Source organism: Delphinus delphis, chromosome 13, assembly GCF_949987515.2.
Source record: "Delphinus delphis chromosome 13, mDelDel1.2, whole genome shotgun sequence".
In the NCBI taxonomy this organism is placed as follows: Eukaryota; Metazoa; Chordata; class Mammalia; order Artiodactyla; family Delphinidae; genus Delphinus; species Delphinus delphis.
Genome location: NC_082695.1, coordinates 65,200,556 through 65,226,879, shown reverse-complemented (window position 1 = coordinate 65,226,879; position 26,324 = coordinate 65,200,556). Strand labels below are relative to the sequence as shown.

Here is a 26,324-nt window from a genome sequence, read left to right as displayed (position 1 = left end):
CTTCCCAAGTACACATAGGTCATTCTCAAAAATAGAGCATATGTTAAGTCACAGATTAAGTCTCAAAAGATTCAAATGATAGATATCATATAAAGTGTCCTCTCTGACTACAATGGAAGTTAGAAATCAGTAGAAGAAGGAAAACTGGAAAATTCACAGATTTGTGGAAATTAAACAATAGACAAACAACCCAGTGGATCAAAGAAGAAATCACAAAGGAAATTAGGAAATATCTCGAGACAAATGAAAATAAAAACACAAAATAGCAAAACATATGGAATCAACTATACTTCAATAAAAAATAAATTAAAAAAAACTTACAGGACACAGTGAAAGCAGTGCTAAAGGGGAAATTTATAGCTATAAATGTTTACATTAAAAAAGAAGAAAGATCTCAAATTAACAACTTAACTTTACAGCTTAAGAAACTAAGGGGAAAAAAAAAAAACAAAACAAACTAAACCCAAAACTAGCAGAGGGAAGGAAATAGTTAAGATTAAAGCAGAGATAAATGAGATAGAGTAGGAAAATGATAGAGAAAATCAACAAAACCAAAAGATGATTTTTTGAAAAGATCAACAAAATTGACAAATCTTTAGCTAGACTGACTAAGAAAACGAGAGAGAAGAGTCAAATTACTAAAATCATAAATGAAAGTGGGGACATTACAACCTATGCTACAGAAATAAAAAAGATTATGAGAGAGTACTGTGAACAATTGTACACCAACAGAATGAATATCCTAGATGAAGTGGACAAATTCTTAGAAACACAAGACCTACAAAGACTGAATCATGAAGAGATAGATATCCTGAATAGACCTGTAACTAGTAAAGAGATTGAATCAGGAATCAAAAATCTCCCAACAAAGAAAAGCCCTGGACCTAATGGCTGCTTCACAGGTGAATTCTACAGCATCGAACTCGAACACGAGTTCGATCCCTGGTCAAGGAACTAAGATCCCACATGCCACACTGCCAAAAAAAAAAAAAAAAAAAAAAAAAGAGAGGGAGAGAGACCTGAAACCTACAGATCAGTATCTCTAATGTATATAGATTCAAAAATTCTCAACAAAATACTAGCAAACCAAATTCAACAGTATATTAAAAGGACCAAGTGGGCTTTATTCCTGGAATGAAAGAATGGTTCAGTGCACAGAAATTGCTCGACATAATATACCACATCAACAGAATGAAGGGGAAAAAACTCCACGTGATCATCTTGATTGATGCAGAGAAAGCATTTGACAAAATTCAATACCTTTTCATGATAAAACACTCAACAAACCAGAAATAGAAGGAAACTACCTTAACATAATAATACTATTCAGCCTTAAAAAGAAAAGAAATTCTGATATGTGCTGTAACATGGATGACCCTTGAGGACATCAAGCTAAGTGAAAAAGCCAGTCACCAAAAAGACAAGTACTCTATGTTTATAAATGAGGTATCTAAAGTAGTCAGAGTCATAGAGACAGAAAGTAGAATGGTGGTTGCATTGGTGGGGTTAGGGGCAGTGAGGAAAGGGGAGCTAGTGTTTAATGGGTGCAGAGTTTCAGTTGGGGAAGATGAAAAAGTTCTGGAGATAGACGGTGGGGACAGTTAAACAACAGTGTAAATATACTTAATACTACAAAAATGTACATTAAAAAACGGTTAAGATAGTAAATTTTGTTTGTATCTTACCACAATAAAAATGTTTTTTAAATTACCAAAAAAATTACTGTAGTAAATATCTTTGTATGTAAATTATTTCACTTGTGTGCTTTTTTTTTTTTTTTTTTTTTTTTTTTTTGGCTGCACTGCAGGGCATGCAGGATCTTAGGTCCCCGACTAGGGGATCAAACCTGTGCCCCCTGCAGTGGAAGCTCGGAGTCCTAATCACTGGACCGCCAGGGAATTCCCTTGTGTGTGAACTCATATTTGTAAAATAGATTTCTAGAAGTGTATGTTGCAGTGTCAAAGGGTATGTGTTTTATAATTTTGAAAATATTGTCAAACTGTTGGTGATGCTGATGTACACGCCCTCCAGCAGTGTACGGGGCCTGGTCCCTACACCTTCGCCAACAGTGTCTCATCAAACTTTTTGATGTTCGCCAATCTGATTTGAGAAAACATTTCAGGGTAGCTTTCATTTGACTTTCTCCTGTTATGAGTTTTGGTGAGGTTTAAGAGCCATTAGTATTTGCTCTTTCTTTTTTTTTTTAATTTATTTTTTGGCCACACCATGAGGCATGTCCCAGACCAGGGATCGAACCTGCGCCCCCTGCAGTAGAAGTGCGGAGTCTTAACCACTGGACTGCCAGGGAAGTCGCAAGTACTTCCTTTTCAATTAACTGTTCCTATGTTGGGCAGTGGTATTTTGAACCCAGATGCAGAAACTTAGAGTTCATTTAAATGCCATTCAGCTCTTTTTTTGTTCACTATTGTAGTTAATTGAAAGAATTTTGAATTCTAATTTTCCTACCCAGGCAACTGGCTCTCTTTATATTTTTGCCAGTCTGTGGATCTGGTCTCTGGCCACAATGCCTGATCTTCCAACTGGGATTTCCTGAATTCCAGGGACATCCGGAGACTCTTTTTGGCTGTAGAGTCTTAAAGTTCAATTCTAACCTATAGTCTCTCCTTCCACCACCACCTCTCTTTTACCATAAAAATTCAAGTTCACAACTAAATCACCATAAAACAACCATAAAAATCCATTCTCTTTGGACTTTCCTGTTTACATTGTTTATATTAGAAGGTGAACTCTTGGAGGTCTGAGTAACCTAGGTGTATAACGGTCAGTAACTTAAAAAAAAACACAAACTGTTTTGTATTATATTTTCTCAGGGGTAAAATGGAGACAATAATACTCTACTCACAGCATTGTGAAAATTAGGTCCAATTATGTATATATTTTGATATATTACATATATACACTTGTATATGTTTGAATACATGCACATATATTAGTTTTGTATATATATTGGATATATTCATGTATGCAAACTGTACAAATGCATAAAAATTGAAAAATAAAAGTTACATTTCCAGCCCAGTTCTTCAGACTTTTAAATAAATTGGAATTATGTTTTACATATTGTTTGTTAAACTTAATTTCATTTAACAACCTGTTGTGAAGGACTTTCCAAGTCATTAAATAACTTTCTATATCCTCTTTTTAAAGGCGCAGTATTCTGTTGGATGGATGTGCCATAATGCATTCAGCCAATCCCCTGTCATTGAACATTTAGTACTTTGGTGATACTTTTTAGTCAAATACACATTTTTGCATACATGGGCAAAGTAGGGGAAGCAAGTGGTGGACTGCTTGGTGTATTAGTTTGCTAGCACAGCAGTAATATTGAAGCATAAATTGGGTGTCTTAAACAACAGAAATTTATTGTCTCACAGTTCAGGAGGCTAGAAGTCAGAGGTCAAGGTGTCTGCAGTGTTGGTTTCTTCTGAGGGCTGTGAGAGAGAATCCGTTACATGCCTCTCCCTTAGCGTCTGAGGGTTTACTGGCAATCTTTCGTGTTCCTTGGCTTGTAGATGCGTAACTCTGATGTCTGCCCTCATCTTCACATGGCATTCTCCCTGTATATGTCTGTTTTTAAATCTCCCTCTTTTATAAGGGCACGTGTCATGTTGGATTAGGACCCATTCTAATGACTTCATTTTAATTTGATCGCCTCTATCAAGACCGTATCTCCAAATAAGGTCACAATCTAAGGTACTGGGAGTTAGAACTTCACTATATGCCTTTTTTTTTGATGGGGGAGAATAATTCAATCCATAATACCTGGTGAAATGGTTTATTATTTATTCAAAAAATGTTTACTACGTGCCTATGGGAGACTTGGGCTATGCCAATAAACAAAAAAATCCCTTCTTTAATTCACATTCTACTAGCAAGGAGACAAATAAACAGATGACTATACAATGTGTGGAGGGGTGATTAAAAGCCCTGTAGGAAGATGAAGGAGGGGAAAGGATGGAGAGTGCTGGAGTCTGGGGACAGGAGGTGAGGGTGGGGAGGTGTTTCTATTTTATGCAGGGCGAACAAGGAAAGGCTTGATAATATCACATTTGACCAGAGTCTTGGAGGAGATAAGGAGAAGTGGTCTAAGTTAATTATAATTTGTTTTACTTATTTAATTGTCTTCTTCCACCAGAATGTAAGCTCCTTGAAAGCAATAAATAATACAGTTGATCTATAACATGCCAGTGCCTAGATCCATGTGCGGCATTTACAGGGCACGCAATAAAATATTCACTACTAAAAATAGGGAAAAGAGTGGTCCAAGCAGAGGGAACAGTATGTACCTAAGGCCCTGAGCTGGGAGCGTGCTTGGAGCAGCTGCAAGGAGGCCATTCCAATTAGGTCTGACAGTGAAATAGCCACAAGTGGAGATGAGATTATAGTGGTGGGATGGCTTTGGGATTAAGGCATATTGTAGGGCTCTGCAGGCCATTTTAATACCATTGGCTTTAATACTGAATGAAGTGAGAAGCCACTGGAAGTCTTTAAGCAGATGGGAGACATGGTCTGATTTATGGAGATGGAGGGAGGGAATTATGTTTAGAACCTCAGAGAAAATCAGAAACAATAATCTCATTCAGAGACTTGCAGTGTATTTCATTCTCTGGGTAAACCTAGTAAAATTTCCATTATTCCACAGCCAAGGCCATTTGATCGCATTGGGAACCATTTATTACTGAGGGGCCACGGTGGCATTTAGCACCTCTGGAATAATTTTTTGTTGATTTAGTTCAGTTCTATTTGTTTCTTTGTTTTAACCCTAAAGGAAATTTCAATTTTGCAGGTGTAAATTTTATTATTAAGATGTTGAAAATACTGGCCCTGCTCATCCAGAAAATGGTTAATTTTTCACCATTTATTTCTTGAAAAGCTGTTTCCTTGGGGCTGGATACCAGGTTGTGCTGACTGTTCTTGTTCTTCGTGGCAATTTAACCCAGTTTTTAATTGTATAATGCCTGTTTCCTCTTCTAGACCTTCAGCTTCTTGAGGTCAGGCCCAGCTCTGAAGCACAGTGTACACAAAATTGCTAAGTAAATATTAGTGGAATAAGTGAATGAATGAACCAAATGGACATCCTAAATCAGAAGCACCAGTCCTTGTTTTGAGTACCTTGCTGGAAAGTCACTGAGTAGTGAGGAGGATGAGGTTACGCAGGACTGCAATTTCAGATACCAGACTGTTTCCAATGACTCACTTGACACTTCATTGCTTGAATGACTTTCCTATGGAACTCAACATGTTTCCAGATACAGCTGGTTTTTATAATAGTCTAACCAAAATGAGCTGGGAAGTGAAGTATAATTTTTTGTGCATTTTCTGGTTTACAGTTTCTTTCTAAGTAGCATGGATATTTGTACAGTCCCAGATTGGGAATGTGTTGGCAAGACAGGTAGCCATTTGGAAGTTTTGTTTTTAATTATACCTTTTTTTTGTTTTTTTGGCTGCATTGGGTCTTCGTTGCTGCGCGTGGGCTTTCTCTAGTTGTGAGTGGGGGCTACTCTTCATTGCGGTGCGCAGGTTTCTCATTGCAGTGGCTTCTCTTACCGTGGAGCACAGGCTCTAGGCACGCGGGTTTCAGTAGTTGCAGCATGCAGGCTCAGTAGTTGTGGCATGCAGGCCCTAGAGTGCACGTGCTTCAGTAGTTGCAGAGTGTGGGCTCAGTAGTTATAGCTCGTGGGCTCTAGAGCACAGGCTCAGTAGTTGTGGCGCATGGGCTTAGTTGCTCTGTGGCATGTGGGATCTTCCGGGACCAGGGCTCGAACCCGTATCCCCTGCATTGGCAGACAGATTCTTAACCACTGAGCCACCAGGGAGGTCCCTACACTTTTTAATTTTTGAATGTATTCGTTTTCCATTACTACTACAAAAAATTACCACATATTTAGTGGCTTAAAACAACACAAATGTATTGTCTTATAGCTCTGTGGGTGAGAGTCTGACTCAGTCTCACTGAGCTAAAATGAGGGTATCAGCAAGACTGTGTTCCCTTCTGAAGGCTCTAGCAGATAATGTTTCCAAAGCCAGTAATGCCTGGTTCTCATATTGAATCACTTGATCTTCTGCTAGAGCCATATTCATGACTGATGTTTTCTGCCTCCCTCTCACTTTGTACTTTTGTGGTTACATCGGGCCCACCCAGATAACTGGGGATAATCTCCCCATTTTAAGGTCATCTGATTAGTGACCTTAATGCCATCTGCAACCTTAATTCCCCTTTGCCATGTAAACTAATATATTCATAGGTCTTGGGGGATTAGGATGTGGATATCTTCAGGGTGGCCATTATTCGGCCTGACAGAGGGAATACTTTTAAATTTACAGAAGAGTTGCAAGGTACAGACAGTTCCTGAATATCCTCCTCCTAGTTTCCTTAAATGTTAATATCTTATATAACCATACACAATTGTCAAAACTAGGAAATTAACATTGGTACAATATCTTTAACTAAAGTCCAGACTTTATCTGGCTTTCATCAGTTTTCCCACTATTGCCTTTTGTGGTTCCAGGATCCAATCCAAGATACCCCATTGCATTTAGTGGGAGGGTGTTTATGGCCTTCTTGTTAGTGTTTCTGCAATAACCAGACACTGAAGTAGTCAAGTCAAAGTTGTCATGATACTTGTGCAGGCAGTATTGAAAGTTGCTGACCAAGGATAATACTTTTCACATTACATGTACAATAAGTAGTTTTCAAAGGACTGCTACTTCAACTAATGCATTACATATTGTTAAAACCATTCCTATTATTATTTTCTGATTTATGATGTTTTCTTAGCAACATTATGATATTTGCCTAGGAACACTGGTTTCTAGTGAAACTTTTTATTTCAAGCCATGCAAAAATTACAAAAGGTAGGGAATATTAAATTTCACAAATAGGATTGCCTCAAGGTAGAATAAGTTGCTTCTTGGTCTATCAAGAAAGTTCTGAAGAGATGCTCACAGTTTTTGCTAGGTCACTTTGGGGTAGGTAGACTGTGATTTTTGTATAGGCAAAATTAAAAAGTACTTTGAGGTTGATTTGGTGCCTGACTCTCTTTTCGCTATAGTAATTTAAAAATAAAATTATACATGTAATTCATATTTATTGCAGAAAAATTAGAAAACATGTAGGAAAAAACTTTTTAATCATGCATGGGGACTTCCCTAGTGGCACAGTGGTTAAGAATCCACCTGCCAGTGCAGGGGACAAGGGTTCGAGCCCTGGCCCAGGAAGATCTCACATGCCACAGAGCAACTAAGCCTGTGTGCCACAGCTACTGAGCCTGCGCTCTAGAGCCCGCGAGCCACAACTACTGAGCCCACGTGCTGCAACTACTGAAGCCCGTGTGCCTGGAGCCTGTGCTCCGCAACAAGAGAAGCCACCAAAATGAGAAGCCCGCGCATAGCAACGAAGAGTGGCTCCGCTCACCACAGCTAGAGGAAGCCTGTGTGCAGCAACGAAGACCCAATGCAGCCAAATATAAATAAATAAATTTATTTTAAAAACATGCATGACCTCATTTCCCAAAGATAATAATTGCTAATATTCCTTTAGCCTTTTTCCCCTTGGGCCATATATATATAAGTATTATAAATATAATTTATTTTTGAAAATGGGTAATACTGTACATACCATTTCCTCTCAATATATCATGAACACATATTCATAGCATTGTTTACAATGGCTGCATAGCCATAAACTATCTAATTTCAGAACATTTTTATCACCTCATTTTTAGCTAGGCTTCTCAGGTATCTTGTGTTTTAGTATATTTTCCTGCAATTATTCTGCAAGTTCAGGGAACTTGTTGGCAATAAAAGTTGGAAAAGTATATGTAAGACCTCTATAGTACTTTTCAGAGTGTATTGGCACATACTGTTCATATTAAGGAAATAACAGCGATATCTATCTCATAGCGTTATTTGAAGAAATAAAGTAACAGTGAATAGCCCATAGAAAACAACCCATAATGTGAGTTATTATTACTGACGTCGTTAATAGTCCTGTATGGTTAGTATCATCATGATCCCGTATATGTATTCTAGATGAGGAAACTTGCTGGAGAGGTGAAATAAGGACCGAAGGACGTCAATCTGGTAACCTCAGCTCATTTGACTTTAAATTCCATACTTTTGCCACTGCACCACATTGACACTCTTTCCTGTTGGACCTGTCCTTTCTGACAGTATTGCAGGCAATTCGAGATCTGCTATTCTGCCTCCATCAAACTTTATTTTCCTATTTCCCAATTCTTTAGAGTCCTACAAGGAACTGCCTGACTTTGGGGTGATTATTGTGCTGGAATGAACAGGAGCCTTAATGAAGTTAAGTTACCAGAACAAGTACTGTAGGGTAAGCCAGGACTGCAGCACGAAGGTAAGATTTATCAGCTTCTCAGTTTTGCCACGCGGCTTTGCGGTTGCCCTGGAAGCGCAGGAGAGTGGAGAAACGCTGAACGCCGGAAGCACTTCATTTCCCAGAAGTCCGCGCGCCGCGCACCACGTGACCGCCGGCTAGAGCGCGCCGGGGCTTTCGGTACCCCGGGCGTTCTCCGTAGCTTCCCTCTTCTCTCCCCGCCCCTGGGCCTCCGCACTGACGCTGTCCGGGCGGGAGCCGAGCCGGAGTCGGAGTCGGAGCCGGAGCCGCAGAGACGTGGAAACATGGAGGCCTGAGCCGGTGTGCGCCAACCCGGCTGCGGCGGCGACCGCGGCTTGTTCTGTCCCCTCTGCCACCCGTTCGTCCGTCCGTGAGCTGGAAGCGGATCTCTCCGCCGGCTGAGACAGGTGGGCTGTGGCGTCGCCCCTGGCAGCGCGGCCCTGGGAGCCGGGCGGGGCCCCCGCCCCTTGTCAGAGCGGGTTTGGGGACACCCTCCCCTCCCCCGGGCAGAAGGGTCCCTTCTGCCAGCGGGGGACGGAGCCACGAGAGCTGCCCCCCACTTCCAGGATTCAATGGCACTTAGAGCCGGGAAGTGAGGGGATGTGCTAATCAAGAGAGTGAGAGGGGCCTCAGTCCGAGTCTGGTGTTGGGAGTTGGTCGTGGCGGGGGGGATACCGAAGAGCAAGCCGATGCTTCGGAAGATGGGGTTGATGTGACAAGTGGGCGTGTGATGGGCAAGGTGAGCAATAATGTTGATTGTTTTTTTGACATACAAATTTTTATTGAGATGTAATTGACATACCACAAAATTCACCCTTTAAAAGTACAATTAAAGTATAACGCAGTGGTTTTTTGTTCTTTTTTTTAACTCTGTTTTTTAAAAGCATTTTCACATGGTTGTGCAACTGTCTAATTTAAGAACATCTTTATCACCCAAAAAAGAAAACTATACCCATTAGAAGTCACTCCTTATTCTCCACTCCCTGGCAAGTAGCGATTGTGTTTTAACTGAAAGGCGAGAGGGTGGGAAGTTAGATCGGGTGTTTGTGAACAGTAGTGAGTTAATAAAGCTGATAGGATGAAAGTACTGAAATAGAAGGGATGGGATGATTGTAATAGGGCCAGCAAAGGGGTACACAGGATAGATTCGCTAGGGGGGCAGACTGAGCAGGATCCTTGAAAGCTGGAGGGAGAGATGTGTAGAGAGAAGGTGCTGAAAGATATGAAAACACCGGTGTGTGTGTGGAGGCAGTGGAGAGGAGTGTACCCTTTCAGAGGGACCCTGGCTTTGGGATGATGAATTGAGGGCTCGAGAGAGGAACTGGAGGTGGAAGGGAAGGGGATCTATAGTAATAGGTGAATGGTTGCTGCTGAGCATGGAAGTTATGAATAATGTAGATTTCTTGAATGGTTATACTGCTTTGTATTGTTTATCTTAGATAATTTTCTTTGCAACTCAGAGACAGACTGGGCAAGTATAACTATTCCCATTCTGCAGATGAAGAATCAACCTTTTAGCTGTTAGGTTGAGCTGAAGCTCATTAGGTTAGTAAACAGGGCAGAATGAGTGGGAATGAAAGAACTGATGCACGTGGATTAAGTGGCAGAAAATTGAGATGGGTCAATGTTACAGGAAGGAGTTTCAACTATTAAATATATTAAGAAATCTATATTATTATAAGTAGGTCGAGGACTTTGTTTTTGTAACTTTTAAATTTGGAAAAGCTCAACCCGGGATAATGTAATATGCCCCCACGTACCCATTACCTGGCTCTAACAATCAGTAACTCAGGCTAATTTAGTTTCATCTATGGCCCTGAATTCCTATTCCCAACTCCATTTCATTTGTAAATATTTGAGTATATGTCTCTGGAAGATTGAGTCACTCTCTTTAATATACCCACAATATGATTGTCACACCTAAAAAATTAATAATAAGCTCTTTATATCTAGAAGGACTTATTTTTTAAAATGTGGTATCCATTTGATACTGAAGAAGCAGTGCAAACATTTTGATGTTTGACTTCCTGAAAAATACAGTTTGTTTCCTGATTTTTACAGTTAATCCTGTTGTCCTGACTGTTCCATTTTCTTGGTTAATATGGTTCATCCTTCTGCAGAATGCTTGAAGAATTGTCACTTTGGCTAGCTCTTTAATGGATGGAGTTTTCTGAGGGCAGGAGAAAAATAGAAGTGAAATATACCACAAAATGCACAAATAACTTATATCTCATACTGCTCTAAGTATTTGGGCAATTTGATTATGTTTCTCTCCAGATGATTTCACATATTGTTAGAAGTTGTTTAATGTGTGTGTATTAGTTTTCTATGACTACTGCAACAAATCACCACAAATTTAATGGCTTAAAACAATACAAACTTATTCTTTAAAAGTTCTGTATTTTAGAAGTCCGAAATGGGTCTCACTGGGCTAAAATCAGTGTGTCAAGCCTGTGTTCCTTTTGGGAAGTTTCCAGGGGAGAATCTGTTTCCTTGCCTCTTCCAGCTTTTAGGGGCCGCCACATTCCTTGGCTTGTGACCCCCTTCCTCCATCTTCAAAACCAGCAGCATTGCATCTCTCTGGCTGTTCTGTAGTCCATCTGACCACAGCTGGGAAAGGTTCTCCACTTTTAAGGACCCATGTGATTAGATCAGGCACACCTGGGTAATTCAGGGTAATTTCCCTCAACTTAAGGTCCTTAACTTAATTACATCTGCAAAGTCCTTTTTGCTATGTAAAATAACCGAATCACAGGTTCCATAGATTAGGATGTGGACATCTTTGGGAATTGTTATTCTGCCTATCACAGTATATTTTGGGATATTTTGTTGAGACTTAAGAAAATCAGTGATTTTGTTTGCTGCTGCAAATGCAGTGTGTCCTCTTTCACTTTGTAGATAATGGGAATAGTTAGTGCTGGAGAGGACTGTTCCATTTTCCTTTTAGTGACTGTAAACAAATATGTGGGAAATACCTGTGACATTTGTAGTATAGGCTTTGGAAAATGAGACCTTTAAAAGTGATTAAATATAAAAACAATGTAATAACGTGTAAAGTTTTTCTGTATTTTGTTTCGGTCTTTTTCATATTCATATTTATTTATTTATTTCATATTCATGTCTTTTAAGTATTGTTTACTTGTAATCAGAGTGTAGATAATGCTCAACTGCTACTTGAAGTCGCAGGACACTCTGGCAATGACGGTTCCCATGCCCAGAGTGAGAGGGCAGGGGCTCTGTGTCCCAGTGGGTGATGGAGGTACCTCCAATTCAACAGGAAGACTCAAAGGGAGAAAAAATTTTCAGGAAGAATGAGCTACTGTGAGAGTTGGGCTTGAATTCCCATCTAGAATTTTCCATATGTGACTCAGCTGGGCGAGGTTGAGTGCTGTGGGCCTGCAAAGCAGAGGGGCAAGATGGCTGTTACTGCTCTTCCTCTCCCAGGATGGGGGAGAAGACTCTGAATCTTACAGGTGGATTTCAGGAAGCCCTGTAGTTGGTATCCTGCTTCCTGAGGGGGTTCCACTTTCCAGCTTAGCTCTCAAGGTCTTGACTGCCTTGGAGCGTGAAGGTCTGGTCTCTCTGATGGTGGTGTGTTTTAGCTTACGGCTTCCAGTAAACATAATGGGAATTGTTATATATCTGTGCCTATTTTTAAGCTTATTTTCCCTACTAAGATTCTTAGTTGAGCTTAATGCTTTGAACTTCTTAAAAACTGCTTGCAGTTTTAAATTATACTCATGTTTGTCTATTTGTAGACAAAGCAATCTAATAGGGCTGAAAACAACTTTACAGATAGCTCTTATTTACTGAAAAATTTTTTTTTTATTATTAAGAAAGTTTGGTCAATACTTTTTGATGTCTTCTCTAGTTTTTGTTACATTCTTTAAAAATGCAGACACCAGGTGAGGGGTCGGGGGTCGGTGAAATGGGTGAAGGTGGTCAAAAGGTGCAAACTTCCAGTTATAAAATAAATAAGTCCTGGAATGTAATGTGCAACGTGGTGACTGTAGTTAATAATACTGTATTATATGTTTGAAAGTTGCTAAGAGTAGATCTTAAATGTTCCCATCACAAGAAAAAAAAATAACTGTGTGTGGTGCTGGATGTTAACTAGACTGATTGTGGCAATCATTTTGCAATACAGTATATATATATATATATTGAATCATTGTGTTGCACACCTGAAATTAATATGTTACATGTGAATTATATCTCAATTAAAAAATGCAGACACCAAAAGTGGCTGTAACTCTCCAATAAGAATATTGGAAGAATTAACAACAATTTTTTTGTATGTCATATGACAGATAATGAGTTTTCTTTTTTTAGATTGAGTCAATCACTGAATCTTTTTTAAAAAATATTTATTTATTTATTTATTTGACTGTGCCAGGTCTTAGTTGTGGCACTCGGGATCTTTGTTGTGGCATGTGGGATCTTTAGTTGCGGCATGCAGGCTCTTAGTTGTGGCATGCATGTGGGATCTAGTTCCCTGACAAGGGATCGAACCCAGGCGCCCTGCATTGGGAGCATGGAGTTTTAACCACTGGACCACCAGGGAAGTCCTGAAGTCAATCACCGAATCTTGACAATTATTCCTTCAAAATACCTTTTGCAACCCTCCACCTTACAATACTTTCAAAGCCTCCTGTATCAGTTAAGATTAGGTTTGTCTTTGAGTAACATACCGTTGCTAGCTTGAACATGTTGTTAGTTTGTTTCTCATGTAAGAGAAGTCCAGAGGTAGACAATTCAGGGCTGGTATGGTGGCTCTGCTGTCATGAGGGACCCAGCCTCTTTTCCAGCTTCTTACTCTGTCATCTCTAGGATATGGCCCTTGATTTCTGGGTCCAGATAGTAATGTATGGCATGTAGTCAGATAAATGGTCTGGCACCCATAGGATAGTTCTGGACTAAGGTATTTTGAAATCATCAGTGTATTGGGGAAGAGTTCACTGGTCTAGAAGGCTGAGGGATGTATGCAATTTTATAGTTACAGTGGGCAAAGTAGAAGACATGCCCTTTAGTAAGTCTCCCTATCAGGCATCAGCTTGCTTTCTGGCTTTTTTTGCTTCCCTCCCCACTCTAGCCATGTTGAGCTTTTTTCAGTTCCTTGAATGGACCCTGCCTGTTTTTCCTAATCCTAGGCCTACACACATGCTTTTCTCTTACTTTGAAAAGTTTCTTAACTCCACACCCAACCAGGCCAGTCCTTCAGGTCTTAGCTTTTTTTTTAATATTTATTTATTTGGCTGTGCCAGGTCTTAGTTGCAGCAGGAGGCCTCCTTAGTTGCAGCTCGCTGGCTCCTTAGTTGCAGTACGCAGGCTCCTTAGTTGCAGCACGCAGGCTCCTTAGTTGTGGCATGTGAACTCTTGGTTGCAGCATGCATGGGGATCTAGTTCCCTGACCAGGGATCGAACCCGGGCCCCCTGCATTGGGAGCACGGAGTCTTACCCACTGCACCACCAGGGAAGTCCTAGGTCTTAGCTTTTATGGCATGACCTCTGGGAAGCTTTCACTGAGTCTTGAATAGTTGCCATATTATAATTTCATGTTGCTTTATTTGTGTCTCTTACTCAACTGTAAATAAATTCTATCCTTCACAGTTTTAACCCTGGCTCTTGGTATTGTGCTGGCCACATAGTGGGCACTCAGGAAATATTGACGGAGTCGTTGTGCTTACATAACCAGTGTGATGAAGCTTGGGTATTGCTAGTTTGTTTTTTCAGCCCTGTACTATTCTTTGATATTTGCACATTGAGTTATATGAATCAATGATTGTGAAATAGTAAAGCACGTTCTCTCCAATGTATTTAAAAGTTAATATTTCTACTTAAAGTAATACTTGCAAATTGTTAGAAAAGATAATAATTTATAATAATGTTATAGAAGATCAGCAGTACCCTGCCTTACCTGTCCTTTTTAGTCTGGTTCCCAGAGATAACTGCTTTTAACTGTGTTTATAAGTAATATGTCTAAATGGCTATTTTGTGATTTATCAATTTTAGGTAATACCTGTTGATGCCTGTTGTGGTAGATGAGCCTCTTCCTCCTCCTCCCCCTCTTCCAGCCCTTGTAGTATAGATACTTAAGAATTCTTGATTAATTCAGTGTTTACATTATCCTGACTGCATAAATATCAGTGCTGAGCTGAGTTTACCTTGCTTCCCCGCCCCCCTCCCTATTTGCTTTATTTTTCTGTGAACATATTACTGATTTTTACCAAATACTTTGGAAGACCTGTGGGGATTGGGACCCAGGAAACCGATGCAAGATGTTACTCTGGCTACTGCTGTTGCCCTGACAGTGAATTGTTTTTCTTCCCCTCCCAGAGGCTTCATTGTCTTTGTTGATGAAGGTAAAGTACAGTCTCACACCTTCACAGTTCCCGACCTGACAGTGTCTTAACTTAATGCTCCTCTGTTTTGTTCGTGCTTTCTGTTTGGAACTCCTGTTACTACTCTATTAAGACCTTCTAAATGAATTTTTTTTTAACAGTACACAAAATGGCTTTTATTTCACATCCACTCATCTTTCAAGTAATTACACAGCTGCTATATTATCACACAAGACTGCCTATTGAATTTTTAAATCAGTTTTTAGTAGTTTCAAGTATCTTTTCTTGTTCTTTTTTTATTTTTTGCGGTACGTGGGCCTCTCACTGCTGTGGCCTCTCCCGTTGCGGAGCACAGGCCCTGGACGCGCAGGCTCAGCGGCCATGGCTCGCGGGCCCAGCCGCTGTGCGGCATGTGGGATCTTCCCGGACCGGGGCACGAACCCGTGTCCCCTGCATCGGCAGGCGGACTCTCAACCACTGCACCACCGGGGAAGCCCTCTTTTCTTGTTCTTTGATTATTTCCTTGACATCTTGTTCTTGGTTCATGGGAACAATGTGGTATAGTGGTTAAGAGCATGGTTTCTGCACCCAGACTGCCTTAGCCTGAAACCTGGTCTCTCACTTTCTAACTCTGTAGTCTTGGTCTTGGGCAAGTCGCTTAACCTTTCTTTGTCTCAGTTTATTCTTCTAGGCCAAGGGTTGGCAGACATTTTGTGTAAAGGGCCAGATCATAAGCATTAGGCTTTGTGGGCCCAGAGGCAAAATGAAGAATATTTTGTAGGTACTTGCAAAACAAGGGAGAAAAAATTTCCTCAAGTTTTTTAATCGATGAAATTAAAAATACAATACTAATAATGGTTGAGAACTCTTTTTTTGGTAATAAAGGTTTGCTGATGAGAAGAATGAAATCTTTTTTGGGGGAGAAGGGATAACATTTTACTTAATTGGAGTTTAAAGTTACTGTTTCCTATCATCAAAATTGATCATAAATGTTCCTATTTAATGCTGATTTGTAATGAGATTTAATGTATTTCACCTTTGAATATATCTTTTTACATAGATAAGTATTGCCAAATACTGATATCAATCTATGAACATATTTTTTTTTTTTTTTTGGCTGAACTGCACGGTTTGTGGGATCTTAGTTCCCTGACCAGGTATTGAACCCGGGTCCACGGCAGTGAAAGCCCGAGTCTTAACCACTGGACCACCAGGAAATTCCCCCAGTGGTTTTAATAGAGCGTATTTATTGCTTGGAAGACATCTGTAGAATTATGTTAGATTCATTTCTCATATTTACCCTTTAGCAAATCATTGCATTACCAACTAATCACTTCCAATTGAGGACTACGTGGAACTCCTTGTTGCACAGTTAAATGGGTTTTGAAATGTGGAACGTACTTTTGTACTTGTACTGAGGTCTGAAAAATGCTGTTGGAACTGTAGTTTGACTTTGGAAAATATATCTACTGCATACTTGTGTGGGAGTGGAGGTCTCGAGTCTTATTTTGATTTTTGACAGCATCAAAAGTGTATAAAGGGGCTTCCCTGGTGGTGCAGTGGTTGAGAGTCTGCCTGCCGATGCAGGGGACATGGGTTCGTGCCCTGGTCCGGGAAGATCCCACATGCCGCGGTGCGGCTAGGCCCTTGAGCCATGGCCGCTGAGCCCGCGTGTCCGGAGCCTGTGCTCTGCAACAGGAGAGGCCACAACAGTGAGAGGCCCGTGTACCGCAAAAAAAAAAAAGTGTATAAAGCAGCTTGACATTACCTGTGATTCAAACAATGTCAGTTGTCCTTGAAATGACTTTACCTCGGTATAGGTTTTACAGATTTTTAAGTGCTGTTGGCCTTCTAATTTTAGGTTGAATTCATTGAGAAATATTATCAAATGTGCAGCAAAAACTAATTTCCAAAGCCATTCAGTGTCTAGTAACAGTGGTTGAGGGAGTTCTTCTTGTTCAGGACAATTTCAGTCTCAACCCTGAGCTTGAAAAATTTAAATAAAACTATACCATTGCTGAGCCATTGTATTGTTGTGTGGTAGAACGTATCAGGATATTCAGTTTTTATTTCTGAGAAAAATTTTATGGAACTGATAGTTAAGTTCATGAGAGTGGATGAAGTTGGCTGTTGACACTGCTGGTTCAATAACACATCATAGATTCAAATATTTTTATGCAGAGTACCTGCTGATAGATAGCATAATGAACACTGTAGGCTATAAGCACCTTGCATTTAAGAAATATTTATGTAATTTACTTAAAAATAGAAATAATAAATCCACATGTTAACATAAGTAACATATTTTTTTAAAAAAAGTATATTTTGCAAAGTAAAATAAAATTTTGTAAACACCTTGCATTTTCATAAGATTTGTAAACTTGTCCAGCTAAGCTTTTTTCTGCTCCACACATGTTTACCGCCATCTGTCATTATTCATCTTAGCAGATGCCACTTCAGGTTGTACTGAATTAGTATTTTCTCAACCAATTTGGAAAACATTCATGGCTGTAATTGTTCCTTACAGGCTGTTCTTGGAGCAATTATTTTCACTGAGAGACAAGTCTTAAAGATGTTTTCTTTTCTCTGGACACATTTCTTTGTCTGCTGTAATCGAACACAATTTAAATCATGATTGGTAAATGACTTTCCTTGCTTGGTTAACAAATGAGCCATTCAGAATCTTACTCTGGTTGTAGCCTCATTTTCATTTTTTATTTTTGGGAAGACATTTTGCTTGTGATGAAATGCCTTGTTTTAAATTTTCTAATTTTCTTGATTGTTGCTCTGATGAGTTGGGAGTGAGTGCTGTGTGGTAGGGCATGTCATGTTATTACCTTAGTTGGTAATGTCTACCTATCTTGTATTCTTCTGACATAGCTACGATGATATTACATGATAAACTTAATACTTCAATATCTAATTAGATAAAAAAAATCTACACTCCACTGTGACTTAAAAGTGTGACATCAGAGTCTACTTCGTTCTTTTTTTTTTTTTCGGCCATGCCTTGGGGCTTGCGGGATCTTAGTTCCCCGACCAGGGATCGAACCCAGGCCCCAGCAGTGGAAGCGCAGAGTCCTAACCACTGGACCACCAGGGAAATTGCCCTTTGTTCTTGCTTTGATATGAGAGATATTTACTGGTAATTAAAAATGTCAAAGTATGGCAATATGCCTGACACTTGAAATGCTGTCATTGTCACATGTGTCCCTGAGATTTATAGTGCACTGAGCAGCAGTATAAGGGGATGAACACACCACATATAGTCTCTGTAGTAACTACTCAGCTCTGCTGTTGTATCACGAAAGCAGCTTTAGTGTGTAAACAAATGACGATGGCTGTGTTCTAATAAAACTTCACTTGTAGACACTGAAGTTTTAATTTCATAGGATTTCCACGTGTCACAAAATACTGATTTTTCTTGACCACTTAAAAATGTAAAAATCGGGCTTCCCTGGTGGCGCAGTGGTTGAGAGTCCGCCTGCCGATGCAGGGGACACAGGTTCGTGCCCCGGTCCGGGAAGACCCCACATGCCGCGGAGCAGCTGGGTCCGTGAGCCATGGCTGCTGAGCCTGCGCGTCCAGAGCCTGTGCTCTGCAACGGGAGAGGCCACAACAGTGAGAGGCCCGCGTACCACAAAAAAAAAAAAAAAAAAAAAAAATGTAAAAATCATTCTTCATGCAGCAGGCTGGATTTAGCCCTCGGGTCATAATTGCTAACCCGGTGCGGATTAAAAGACTCAATATGTGTCAAGCACTTTGAATAGGACCCAGGGACATAGTAGGCTGTATAAATGTTTGCAGTTGTTATTATTAGTTTTATTATCTCCCTGAGGATATTAGTTAAAATTTTTTTCTTAGAATCACCTGTTTTCTGATTAATATTTTTGGTTTCTTTATTTCACATTGGAGGCTTTCCTCACAAGTCTGATCATTTTTGGTGGACCACTCTTAATTTAAGATTGAGACTCCCAGTATTGATTGAAAGCTCTGCATGTGAGTGGATTTTGCTGAGTGGTGAGCATTGCTGTAGATGGCAAGCCAGCTTTTTAAATGGGGGGAATCCCAAATGTCTGTATCTTTTCCATGGTTCCCCCTTCATTTTCTCTTGGGAAGAACCCTCCAGTCTCCTGCTTTGGAGGCTGGGAAACCCACTGTGTATCTGTGCAGCAGGCCGACTTCAACTTCATTCCCCTGTTTTTATCCTCTGCCTCATTACTCTCTGCAACCTTGGCTTCAGAGTCCAGAGTCTCTTCATTCAGATTTCTTCAGAGTGCACATACATGGTTTCCTACTCGGGGGGGGAAAGACTCGCAGACTTGAGCCCCCTGCCTTGCCCAGTCGTTCATGGTGCTTTTCTCCAGTTCTTTCACCTTCCCAGGGTTCCATGGGACGGATTGGCTGGCTTCTTGTTAGGGTCTCCTTTGGCAGGCGGGTATGTTGGGGGCATCCTCAGCTCCGCCAGTTCAGTTACTAGCACTCTGTCACCTTTCCATCTTTCACACCTCCTTTGATCTTATACTTGTGGGCTTACATCTTTTTATTTTCATTGCTTTCATTTCACTGCCATGGAATACCCAACTGTACTTAATATAGCACTTGGAACATAGTAACCTTTTAGAGAATGTTCCATTACTTGGACTAATGGCACCTGTGGTGTTTTAACATGTCCTTTGGCCAGTGATCACTGCCCACTATTTCTCTGGACTCCTGTTTCAATGATGAGGTTTCACTTTAAAGTTTGTTGAGTACAAATGTGTGTGTGTGTATGTTTGTGTGTGTACACACACATATATACATTCAGGCGATTCTGGGATATAGTTTATGATTTATGGAGTCTCAACTTAAGTCAGGACAAAGTGCACTAGGGTGTTATTTGTATATTTTGAGGGTGTTAAGACAGAATTTGGTTATTATGGATTTTCAGATCCACTAATATTTACTTTCCAGCTAAGATACATTAAATCAGGAGACAGTGAATCAGTACATATAGAAGAGGAAGGAGATTTATTTTATGTATACATCAGATATTTCACAAATTAAATACAAAATATTGAGCATATCATTTCTTGTTCATAGTGTTCTTTTCACTCATGATAGTAAAATTGACTTGGAATAATTGATCTGAAGTGTTAAATAGCAGTATAAGTCAGACAGCAAAACAAGGCATTATTTGAAGGGTAGTTAAATTGTAAATGAATGGTGAAGATAATGAGTGCTCTAGGACTGTAGAGAAAAAAGAGCGCTCACACTATGCTTAGTGAGTAGGGTTTCAGGTTCTGTGGGACAGGTGTGTGGCGGGGGAGGCAGGTGTGAACAGGAGCAGAGGAATGCTAGAGCATGCTAGGTGTTGAGAACGTGGCTTGCCTTACTTTGTTCTGGTACTTTTTTGCAAATTGAGGTTCACACACAATTTGTATCAAAATCGCTGAGAATGCTTTTTAGAAAATGCAGATGCCTGGGCTCTGGCCTGACATTCTGAATCTTTGAGGCGTAAGCATTTGCATTTTTATCCACATGCTCCACAGGTGTTTTTTATGTACCTTGAAGTTTGAGAACTACTGGTTTGGAGGACAGCTGGAAATAAAGTTGGAAAGTGAGCTTTCAGACTGTGGAGGGTCTTGAATGTCAATATATTTGGCTTTTCATGTAATGAAGAATCATTGAATATTTTTGAGCTGGTTAAGTGAAATGATGGAAGTGGTAACTTCACAAATATTAAAAATAGATTGTACTCGACCTTTTATTTGGCTAAACATGCCCTGTGCCAGGTCCTTTACTGAGTGCTTTGCATGTGTCATCTTGCTTCATCCTCAGAAAATATGAGTTGTGAGTAGTGTTGTTTTTCTCATTATGCAGTAGGGTTTGATAAGTGGTAAATGGAGATTCAGGCTGAGTCTACAGACTTAGCAGGGTCTGTCTCATACTAGAACCTTTGGTCTTTTTTTGTTTTAAATTTATTTAATTTATTTATTTTTGGCTGCACTGGGTCTTTGTTGCTGCACGCGGGCTTTATCTAGTTGCGGCAGACGGGGGCTACTCTTCGTTGAGGTGCGCGGTCTTCTCATTGTGGTGGCTTCTCTTGTTGTGGAGCTCGGGCTCTAGGCACGTGGGCTTCAGTAGTTGTGGCACGCAGGCTCAGTAGTTGTGGCTCGTGGACTCTAGAGCGCAGGCTCAGTAGTTGTGGCGCACGGGCTTAGTTGCTCCGCGGCATGTGGGATCTTCCCGGACCGGGCTCGAACCCGTGTCCCCTGCATTGGCAGGCGGATTCTTAACCACTGTGCCACCAAGGAAGCCCAGAACCTTTGGTCTTAATTTTGATGCTGGACTGAATTTCCTTTTTTTTTTTTTTAAGGATTAATGTAGTAGTGGAATGTGCAGGGTGAATCGAAGTGGGGAGATTAGGAGCAAAGAAATCAGGATACTGTTGCACTGAATCATGTGAGATTGTAGAAGCCTAGTCCAGCATGGAAGCAGCGGGAAGATAAAGAGATGGGCTTAAAAGTTGATATGTAGAATTGTGGGTATTGTAGAAGAACCCACAGGACTTGTTGATGTCATTGGGGAGTCACCCTAGTAAACTGGTAAAGACCAGGGACTCTGGAATTAGATTGCCTGGGTTCAAATCCTGGCTTTTCTACTTATTATCTCTGGGACCTCATGAATTTGGTAAGTTACTTAACCTGTCTGTGCCTTAGTTTCCTCATCTGTAAAATGAGAAAACTGTGCCTGCCTCTCAGAGTTGTTAAAGGGGGACTAAATGAATCAGTGAGTTTAAAGCCTTTAGACCATGTAAATAAATCTGCTAATAGCGCTGTTGCATATGTGCTTCTTCTGCCTCAGATGCTCCTGGGTATTTCCATGGATGCTTGTAATAACTCCATTGTAATACTTACCAAATGTGTTATAATAATTTATTGACATGTTTGTCTCTCCAGGATTTGAGTCCATTAATGGCAGGGACCTGGTTTTATTCATTTTTGCATTTTCGGTAGCCATCATAACACCTACATTTACAGTAAGTGTGTAATAGGCATGTGTGGAATGTATGCTTGGGTATGTGAGTGAGGTAACTTGAGCCAAGAATGCTGATGACATTGATAGGAATAGTGACTTTTGGAAGGGTTGCTTGTTTTGGGGGACAAATGTTAAAATTCTATTTTAAAGTTTATGATGATAGTACGACATCAGTTGATATGTTCAATATGTAGAGATTTATGCTTGGATTTTGACTGAGAAGTCAAGACAAAATATTAATTCTGGGGTCACTCACATAGAGTTTAAAGCACAAGCCAGAAGCACATTCAGAGCCTTCCTGAAGGAGAGCAGGTAAAGAGAACATCCATTTATTTAAGTTTTTTTTTTTTTTTTTTTTTTTTACTGTAAGTTACAACATGTTTCTGGTTTAAAAAAAAGTCAAGCAGTACAGAAGGACATAAAGTGAAAAGTCTCTTCCCTCCAGATTTCCATTCCCATTCTTCAGAGGTAACCAGTCTTGGATCATTGCTTATGTTTCCTTCCAGAAATTATCTAGGCGTATATAAGAATTTACATGCTTATTTAAACTGATGGGATTTTACTATATGAGCTGTTCTGTGTCTTTGTGTTTGTTTTCACTTGCAGTATTTGGGATATCTTTACATATTAACACATAAGATCTACCTCATTCTTTTCAGTGGCTACGTTGTATTCCATTATGTGCTTATTCCATACTGTAGTTAATCTCCAGATGATGATCATTTAGGTTATTTTGTGTATTTGCTATTCCAAATAGTGATTAACATCTGTATGTATAGAACTTGTCAACTTGTATGAGTTTACCTGTGAGATGAATTTCTAAAACCAAAATTGTTGGCACACTTAACATTTTGACAGGTGTTGCCAAATACCTACACACTAATGGTGGGGATGCCTGTCTCCTTATTACTCTCACAACTGCTATTAAGGTTTTTCTTAACCTTTGCTAATCAGATTGGTAAAAATGATACCTCACTGTTTTAATTAGCATATTTTATTCCTCATTTATACTGAAGATCTTTTCATATATTTATTAGTTATGGGACCTTGGCTATTTCAAAGTATTTTTTTTGAGTAATATCTCTTCAGCAGTGTGCTGTAGGTTACTTAGGGATAAGGAGGAATAATCTACCTTGGGAGATATGTCATATATACGACAAAACCATAACATTTAAAGGTAGTTTTCACATAATGGAAACTTTAGGTGAGTGGTGGGAAGGTGAGAGGGAAGACTGGTTTTGGGAGGGAGGGTGGAATCAGTTTTACACACATTAAGATTGAATTATTCACTACGTTGCCTTAAAGGTAGGTCTTTTGAAAGGTACTGCTAAAAGTATCAGCAGTTGCACGCTGCTTATTTCTAGTATAGATTTATGTCAGGAACATTGTTATCCATGAAATTACTGGATATATATGTATAAATTTTTGCATGTTGCATATTATAATTAATATATATAATTATTTATGTTATATATATTATATTACCCTTAAGTTAAAAAAAAATTCCTGTTTTAGGCATATCGATAGTACTGGCATTCCAGTCAGAGGTTGGGACTAGGAGAGGTTTGAAAGTAATAATAATATCGTGGAAGGCACTGGTGAAACCAGGAGAGAGCTTCAGTTATTGAAACATTGAGAGAAAGCAGAGCTGAAAGCCAGGAAGTCTTCTGATGCACAGTGAGAGGGAAGAGCATTAGGACTATTAGGAGGTGGGGTGATTGGACAGTGGGTTTTTCAAGTTCCATTTTATTGTGGTTTTCATTGGTAAGGGTCTTGGGAGTTCCAAATACATTGAGTGCAAGTAGTGTGTGTGTGTGTGTGTGTGTGTGTGTGTGTGTGTGTGTGTGTGTGTGTGTGTGTGTGTGTGTTGAAATCCTTGGCATGAATTAGATGCAGAAGAGGTGCCATTGGGCCTCAGTTTTCTACTTTGCTTTCTGCGAGGCTGGGGAGCACATGGAACTTTCTGGCAAGAGCACCTCAGTGGCTAGTTGTCTTTGCTTGGCTGAACTTGTTCCTCCTTGTCATTGCAGCTGCCGTGGGTGCTGCTTTCACCCTCTGTTCTCAGCAGATAGTACCCTGTTGTTGCTGCCTAATGGAGTGAGGGCAGGGGTGACTGGGCAGGGTGTCCTAGCCAGGTCTGTTGCCCCTGGGCTCTGGCCCTTTTCTGGCCAGCTGCCTCTGGACTGGGGTTGCTGTTCCACCCTTGGTGCCCTTAATGGAAGACTCTTGAGCCTGCCCTGTATGTCACTTTCCTTTTCAGTCCATCTCCAGCTGTTTTACATTTTATGGGGATTTCTCACAGCTTCGGGTTTCCTGTGAATTTTTCAGCATGGCTGTGTAATAATTGACAAAAATTTTTTGCATTATTTTAGGGTTAGGTGAGGAAAAGAGGGGAAGGAGGCATTGCATTTTGTGCTTAGTTGGCTGTCTTGGTTTTCCTTGTTAATATTCTGTTCAGTGTCTTCTTATAGCTGACAGACTTTATTCATATTGTTTTAGAAAGGTTTCATATTGGTCCTGGATTGAGCAGTTACTTTAGTACTTTGTGGTCTGTCCTAGCAGTTTTGAAAATAAAATTTATTTCCTATAAATCAATAGAAAATAGGCAAAGGATATGAAGAGGTGATGGCCTCATTCACAGCAATAGAAATGAAATGCAAATTAAAACCATATTGTAAACTATTTTCATGTGTCAATTGGCAAAGATCAAAAAGTTTGATTAAACAGTGGTGGCTGTGGTGTGGAGAAACAGGCATTGCTGAAGGGAGTGGAAGCTGGCAACCTCTAAAGAAGGCAGCTAGGCAGTGTAGGGGAGGAAACATAATTTTCCGTCTACCCTTCTGAGCTCTTAACTGTGATAAAAGATCAACAGGAGAAAAATAGAAGTTTATTCACGTGTACGTCATGTATACATGGGAGATACCTAGGGAAAAATGAGTGGCTTAGAATTCAGTTTAATACCATCTTAAAAGGGAAAGGGGAAGGGGAACATAGGCCTCTTAAGGGAGAGTAAATGGTTTTTAGAAAAGATGAATGGGCCTTAGAAGAATAGATGAGAGGTATGATAGTTTGTGACAAAGTTAGTCTCAGTGTTGTGTCAACTTCTAGGTGCTCTTGTGATAAGAGTCAGTATTCCCTGGTTGATGAAACTGCTTAATTTATAATTTATGATAATGGAGTTCCTTTTGGAGAATCTGTCTTTACGCAGATAAGGAGAGTTCAGAGAAGGCCTCACCCTGCATTTGCTATTTTTCAAGTGCCTACAGCTCAAAATAAAGTGGCAAAGTGGCAGATTTTGAGGTGACATATTCTGCTACTCTTCAGCAGTATCTACCAAAGTTAGAAATGCACATAATCTTTGACCCACCAATTCTGTTTCCCTGGATTCATTGTACCTATATACTGATACACGTGTGAAATATGTACTGGATACTTACTGGAGAACGATTTGTAATAGTGAAAGATCATAAGCTACTTAAATGTCCATCGATACGGGATTTATGGAATTAAAAACTGGAATGTTAGAGTTGTAAAAATAAATGAAGTGCTTTATATACATATATGTAATGATTTCTAGTATATATTAACTGGGAAATGCAAAGTAAAGAGGCATATATAGGGTGTTATGGTTTGTGTAAAAAGGAGAAAATATGTGTTTGTATATACATAGAAAATCTGTGGAATGATATCCAAGCAACTAGTAATATTTTCTCTGAGTTGAGAAACCAGATGGTTAGGAGTAGGGATGGGAGAGAGACTTTTTACTCTATACCCTTTGAACCCTTTGTATTTTGTACCAGGTGCATTACTGATTAAAAAAATAAAGTATAAATAAATCAAGTCTGACTTAAATTTTCATTAATAGACTCTGTGATGATAGTCTCATTGTTGCCTTATTTAGGAGAGGTGGGATGGAATTCTGTTCTTTTGAAAATTCAGCATTTATGGACCTTATTAAACTCCCAAAGTAAATTTTTCATTGATTGCTTTTAAGGCACCACAAGAAAAGTAAAATACTCGTTTGTTTAATTGAAAACAATTTGCTCTGGTTCTCATTTCTTTTTATCTGGTGCCATTTTTATTCTGTTAATTTTAATGAAGCAAAGAGAAAGGAAATTGAGTCCATGGCAGAGCCAAGGGAAACCATAATTAAAGTGCTTATTGCCAGTAAACCGGCACTCTCTTACCTAACGATTTTGATCCACACACTTAGGTGTTTATCCAATATACTGTTGTTAGGCCCACAATGCTAACCGCTAATTAGCATGGGTTCCCCCCGATAAACAGAGGACTTATAAACAAGTTGTGGCTGTCTTCTTTGTTCTTAAAAAATTTCTTTGAGGCATATCCAAGAATTGCAGGGATTATTAGACAAATAAAATAATTTGGAAGGTTTGATAAAAAGGAAATAGTTCTTTTAAGTAGGTCGTAGAGGGCAAAATCTGTTGTATCCTCCCAAGTTATGAAGTTAGTGTGGAATCCCCAAAGGACCATGACTTATTTTGCTTTTATTGAAAAAGTTCAGTTTTAAATAAGATTTATTTAGGGAAACTAAGTGAAAGAGCATTCCAGGACACCAA

At 39.7% G+C, this 26,324-nt stretch overlaps 1 protein-coding gene across 5 annotated transcripts in view; it reads left to right on the top strand.

Moving 5' to 3' along the window:
* The first annotated feature begins 8,534 nt into the window (after positions 1-8,534).
* Positions 8,535-26,324, top strand: part of DYM (dymeclin) — a 373,309-nt gene continuing 355,519 nt past the window's right edge. For all 5 annotated transcript variants that reach the window (XM_060029021.1, XM_060029022.1, XM_060029019.1 and 2 more), the window contains exon 1: positions 8,535-8,790. The gene's annotated coding sequence lies outside the window, so the exon portion shown is untranslated. The remainder of the gene's footprint in view (positions 8,791-26,324) is intronic.